General features: G+C 49.3%; 1 pseudogene; it reads right to left on the bottom strand.

The window, feature by feature from the left end:
* On the bottom strand, positions 1-1,253 carry LOC131402467 (actin-like protein 9; annotated as a pseudogene).
* Positions 1,254-6,536: the final 5,283 nt, after the last annotated feature.

The raw sequence follows: 6,536 nt of genomic DNA, 5'->3' as shown, positions 1-6,536 counted from the left end.
TCAGTAGCACTTTCGGTACACGATGGGGGGCCCTGCTCCTCGTACTCCTCCCGCAGGACCCAGCATGACTGGAAGGCGCGCAGCGAGGCCAGGACGGAGCCCCCGATCCACACCGAGAAGCTCCTGCTGGGCTGGGCCGTCACCACCCGCGCGGGCCTCGCAGGGCAGACCAAGCAGCAGCGCCGCGCGGAAGCGGCCCTCGAACCCCGCGAAGAGCGAGGAGCCCCCGCAGAGCAGCACGTTCTGGGCCACGTCCGCCCGCACCTCCAGGGGCACCTTGAGAAGACTCCGTGTGGCCATGGTGGGGACGCCCACGGGCGACAGCCCTGGGATCGCGGGCGGGCTGAAGAGCAGCTCCGGGCACTGGAACAGCTCCTTGCCCAGCGTGACCGTCCGCCCGTCCGGCAGCTCCAGCCTCTGCCGGTCTTCCTGCTCGGGCCGGGCCTGCTCCTGGAGCAAGTCCGCCGCCACGTAGCAGTAGCGATGCTTAATGTCCTCCACGGTGTCCAGGTCCTGCTGGCCCAGCTGCACGCCGGAGCCGAGCAGCATCTCCGGCAGGAAGGCCGTCAGGTGGGTGCCCGCCAGGTCCAGGCGCTCCGTGGCGTGGGGCAGCTTGTAGCCCTGGAAGACCCGCACCGTGGAGGTGACCCCGTGGCCCGTGTCCACCACCAGCCCGCTGACCCGCCCATGCGCGTAGACGGACAGCATGGACTGGGAAGCCACGTACATGGCGGGGGAACGCAGCGACTCGAAGGCCATCTCCACCAGCTTCTCATGGTTGGTGGTGGGGCTGAAGGGCGGGTCTGAGAAGAGCAGCGGGTGGTCCTGGCTGGCCACGCGGAGGTCGTGCTCCAGCAGGTGGCGCCAGATGAGCTCGGCCGCGCTCCAGTCCACCACGATGCCGCTCCGCACCGGCTGCACCAGCGTCAGCTCGGGGCGCGCGCGCGCGGCCTCGCCGATGAAAGTCTCCAGCGCCTGCTGCCCGGTGGGGGCCGGCCTCTGGGGCTGGCAGCCCACGATGGTGGCCACGGTGTAGTGGGCCTCGCCTGCCCCACCAAGCCCACCTTACAGGTGCCTGTGCCCGTGTCGATGACCACCGCTCCGGTCTTTGGTGGCAACCTGTCGCCCACCGTGCTGGGGGCTGGTGTCCTGCTGCAGGCCTTGTTTCCCAGGGTTGAGCAGGGTGTCAGGCCAGACCTGGGGGTCTCTGGAGAGGACTGGGGCTCCAAGGGGGTGGAGTGATTTGCATCCATGGCTGCAGGTGGCCGGGTGGCCTGCTTGGCAAAGCTGACCCCTTTCCTCTGGGGTGCAGAGGTGTGGGGGGAAAAGGTGAGGCCGGGCCTGTGGCAGGCACAGGCAGAGAGGGAGAGGGGCCGGCCAGTGGTCTGTGACATCACCCTGCCCTGTGCCCCCTTTAGAAGACGTCACAATGAAGGGGTGGGGATAGGACCCCTCCTTGTCCCAGAAAGCTCCCAGGACACTTATCTATTCTGGATTCCCCTGAAAGTGCCAAATTTGGAGAAGGAGGAGGATAGAGAGTCCCTGAGGAGGCATGTCTGACCCAGCTCCCTGATCCAGAACCCAGTAAGACCCAGGAATCTTTCTCTTGGTGCCTTGTCTTGAAGTTATTTACAGCGTCCTATGGGAGAGCTGGCCACATGCCTCCTTAGAATATTAAAATATTAATCCTTAGAATATTCATCAGAAGGTGATCAGCTAGTGTGGTTTTAGAAATATACTAAATAACAGCGCCTTATCCATCACATTCAAACTTGGTTGTCATTTTTACTTTTTAATTCAAAACAGGCTGAAAAACACAGCATGAGAAAATGAAGTCACCCATAATCTTACCACTTAAAACTTATGTAAGGGAAAAAAAATAGGGGCTGGCCCAGAGGTGTAGTGGTTAAGTGCAGGCTCTCTGTTTTGGGGTCCCAGGGTTCACAGGTGCCAATCCTAGGTGTGCACTGATGCACCACTTGTCAAGACATGGTGTGGCCGCGTCCCATATAAAATAGAGAAAGCTGGGCACGGATGTTAGCCCAGGGCCAATCTTCCTCAGCAGAAAGAGGAAGAGTGGCATTGGATGTTAGCTCATGGCTAATCTTCCTCTCAAAAAAAAAAAAAAGTAGGATTCTGCCTCTGACCTTCCGATGCCCCTGCTCAGAGCTGACCTGATTAACGCTTTGGTGCGCAGCCGTTCTGTTTTCAAATGTTTTTGGTTAAAGAATAAGAATAAGCATTTTGGCTGGAAGGATTTCCCCCTCATGTTTTTAAAAAGAGCCATAGTGATGATGTAATCAGATTTTTTTTCTTTATCCTTTGGAGGGTTTATTGAAATCACAACTTTTAACAAAATTTTAAAGAAAAGTCTAGTTGTGGTAAAATAAACATAACAAAATTTACCATCTTACCCATTTTAAGTGTACAGTCCAGTGGTGTTAAGTACATTCACATTGTTGTGCATCCAATCTCCAAAACTTTTCATCTCACAAAACTGAAACTCTAAACCTATTAAAGAACAGCTCCTTCAGCCCCTGGCCCCCACCATCCTACTTTCTGTCTCTGTGAGTCTGACTCCTCTAGGGACCTCCTATAAGTGAGTCACACTTTACTTGTCTTTTTGTGACTGGCTTATTTCACTGAGCATAATGTCCTCAAGGTTGATCCATGTTCCAGCGTGTGTCAGAATGTCCTTCCTTTTTAAGGCTGATTACTATTCCATTATAAGTATATACCACATTGTGTTGCTCCGTCCTTCCATCACTGGAAACTAGAGTTGCCTCCACCTCTGGGCTATTGTGAGTGATGCTGCTGTGATCATGGGTGTACAGATATCTCTTTGGGACCTTGCTTTCAGTTCTCTTGGGTATACACACAGAAGTGGGAATGCTGGATCATATAGTAGTTCTGTTTCTAATTTTGGGGGGACCATCATACTATTTTCATAGCTGCAACACCATTTTACATTCCCACTAGCCCTGTAGAGGATTTCACTGACTCCACATCCTTGTCAACACTTGTTATTTTCTGGTTTTTAAAAAAGTTACAGCTATCCTAATGAGTGTGGGGTTATAATAGAGCTTTGAGCATCAGCACATTAAAAGGACACATTTAGTTCAGATGGATTATTCCATTAAGAATTGAACAGACTCTGTTGAGGGCCCAGCCTTTAGTGCCGATAGTGATACAGCTGTGTGTGGACGGGGAGGTGTCTCCCATTTCTCCACCTTGTTCAGCACATCTGCAGGATGGACCCTTGACCCTATGAAAGAGTATTGTGGTGAATTTACATTACAGCCACTTAAGACAATAATAAACATTTTTTTCCCTTTAAAGAATCCTCATGGCAAGTGAAAGGGGTGTTAGATGACAGCTTGGAATGGGGCATTGTGATGACTTAAAAATGGGTACTATGGCCACTTTTTCTAATGGGGAAATAGAGGCTCAGAGAGGTGAAGTGACTTGCCCAAAGTCACACAGCTGGAACAGTGCAGGAGCAGGGTTTGAACCCAGATCTCTGAGATACTGCAGTGACTGGGTCCAGGAAACTGTGAGGTCTCAGATCCATCCCAAACAGTGGAAGTGGAGGTTGGGACTCGCTGAGGGGATATTGTGTCTGGCACATAACAGATGCTAAATCCTGGGATACCACAGCAAACAGGGCAGAGACCGTCATGATTAGAGGCAGCAATGCTGTGATGTTGTTAAGACCACAAATCTGGAGCCAGCTGCTGGGTTTAAACCCCAGCCCCTCCACTTCATGGCTGAGACAAACTACTATTCTCTCTGTGCCTCATCTTCCCCATTAGCAAATTGTGCGTAATAATAGTACTGACGTCAAAGGGCGGGTATGGGGAGGGACGAGTTATTTGTGCAGGGTTAAGGTCCGTGAATGGCACATAGTAAGTGCTATATGAGGGTTTGTTACGTAAATTACAGGTAATGTATTCTGTATGTGGGTGTGTGTGAGCAAATGACAACTGGAAACATTCAAACAACAGCTTTGAAATGGAATTATATAGGATTAAATGGATTTAAATAGGCATTTCCATTGAAAGGGCATTTCGTGGACACATATCAACCAGACTTCAGATACCTGCAGCGAACTCCTACAAAGCCCACGTGGGCCGGCATTTCTATCCGCCTGCCTGAGGGTGCTGGGAGCCGACATGTACAGCTTCCCGCCGGCAGGGGGCGCCCAAGACCACCAGCTTCTCTTCCTTTCCCCTGCTGCCACTTTGTTCTCTTGGTCAGGAGTTCTCAACCTTGGTTGCAAATTAGAATCACCAGGGGAACTTAAACAAATCCCCAGATCCTGGCTGCACCCCAGACCGATTGAATCGGAATCTCTGCAGATGGAGAGCAAGCATCAGTGATTTTTAAAAGCTCCCAGAAGAACTTAATGTGCGGCAATTGGAGATCTACAGATCTGGGTCTTCAAAATTCTTAAATTCTTCATTCCCCCTGATCATCTGAAACGTGGACAGTGAGTCTGGCTTGTGAGGCAGTTCTCTCAGACCAGCGGGTCCTCTTGCTTAAAGGTGTATGAGAATCTGCAGGAGGGCTTGTTAAAACACAGAGTTCTGGTCCTGCCCAAAGATTCTGATTCAGCAGGTCCAGGGTGGGGCCTGAGAATCTGCATTTCTAACAAGCTTCCAGGTGAGGTTGATGCTGTTGTTGCTCCACTTTGAAAAATTTGTAGCCTTGTAGTTTTGTTTCATCTGAGAGATGAAAGGAAAACTCACAATAAAGCTGGAACTACAAGGTTTCATTATTTTATTTCTAAATACATTTTTAATTTCAAAATTTGAAATTACAAAATATTTCAGGCTTACAAAACTTACACACATACACACAGTCAAAGCATCAAAAATACAGAATAAATCAGGATAGCCAAGGTGCAGAAACAACCCAAGTGTCCGTCAATGGATGAATGGGTAAAGATGATGTGATATATATATATATGCAATGGAATATTACTGTACTATGAAAAGGAAGAAACTCTTGCCATTTGCAACAACATGGATGAACATTGAGGGCATTATACTAATGAAATAAGTCAGACAAAGACAAATCATGTGTGACCTCACTTACACGTGGAATCTAAAATAGCTGAACTCAGAAACAGAGAGTAGAATGGTGGTTACCAGGGGCTGGGGGGGTGGGGGAAATGGGGAGATGTTGGTCAAGGGGTACAAACTTCCAGTTAGAAGATGAATGAGTTCTGGGGATCTCAGCACAGCATCCTGATTATAGTCAATACTGTATTGTGTATTTGGAAGTTGCTAAGAGAGTAGATCTTCAATATTCTCATCACAAAAAAGAAATGTGTGATGTGAAGGAGCTGTTAGCTGCATGATGGTGGTAATCACTTTGCCATATATAAGTGTATCAAATCAACTCATTGTACACCTTAACCTTACACATATATTATGTCAATTATATCTCAGTAAAGCTGGAAAAAATGCAGACTAAAAAGCCAAGATTAATACAGCATCCCTGTTTGTTCTCCAGGGGTTAAGGCAAGAATGCTTAAGTGATCAATGGCTGATTCTCTTAATTTATTGCAGTAGTTGTGTTCTATAAAGTCACGATGAACGCTGAACTATTGCTTCTAGGGGAATGTAGGGGAACTATTGTGCCCTTTATGAGCCATGCGTCCTTGGGGCCCCTTGTCTGGGCTACATGCCAGCACTCATGATGATCACAATCTTGGGCTTGGCCGACCCAGCTGTTTCTCATGGGACAGTTAGCTCAAAGGCCGTCATGGTCTGAGGGAACATGGAGGCCCTCTGGGGGGAGCTCTCGTCCTTGGAATGCAGGTCATACATGGACAGTCCTCCTCGGCAAGCACGCAGCCTTTGTTCCTCTGCCTGCTTAAGCAAGCTTCTCTCGGGGGCAGGGGCAGGTGCACACTTCCGTCCAGCCGGCCACTGCTGGACATTCCCTGTAAGTAATTCCCAATAAACCCATGTGTCTCACTCACCATCTTTGGGTCTTTTCTTCAGTCTCTGTGCAACCTATCCCACACTGCTCACCCAACTGGGCATGTGGCCAAACTGGGAATTACTGGATTAGGATCCTGCAAGTCTCTAGTTACAGCATTTTGATCAACTAATCCATACATAGCTTTGTGTTGTGTGTGTTTCTGTTTAAAAACATCCCATTTAATATGTATTAATGATCCATTAACATTGAACCCACGGCCAACAGTGCTACAACTCATACCTGAACGAAACTTATCTAACACACGCATTTTCTCTGTAAGTCACGTCACAGCCCCCTTGCACTTAAGAACACTAGACAGCAGCACCTCAGCACTATGCCTGGGGGCCAATGTAAACAGTGAAGGCACAAAAGCACAAAAACGTGACACACATGGCACTAGATAGACCACGACGATGACATGTTTGTGGTCTGAGAGCTGAAACTAGAAGGGAGAGCCTTGCCTTGTTTGACATCAGCTGGGAAGGAGCGTGCAGATGACTCAAATTTTTCACTGCTCTGTGCATGTCTGCGAATGGCCTAGGACA

The sequence above is a fragment of the Diceros bicornis genome, unplaced genomic scaffold, assembly GCF_020826845.1.
Source record: "Diceros bicornis minor isolate mBicDic1 unplaced genomic scaffold, mDicBic1.mat.cur scaffold_108_ctg1, whole genome shotgun sequence".
Taxonomy (NCBI): Eukaryota; Metazoa; Chordata; class Mammalia; order Perissodactyla; family Rhinocerotidae; genus Diceros; species Diceros bicornis.
This window is presented reverse-complemented; position numbering and strand designations above follow the sequence as displayed.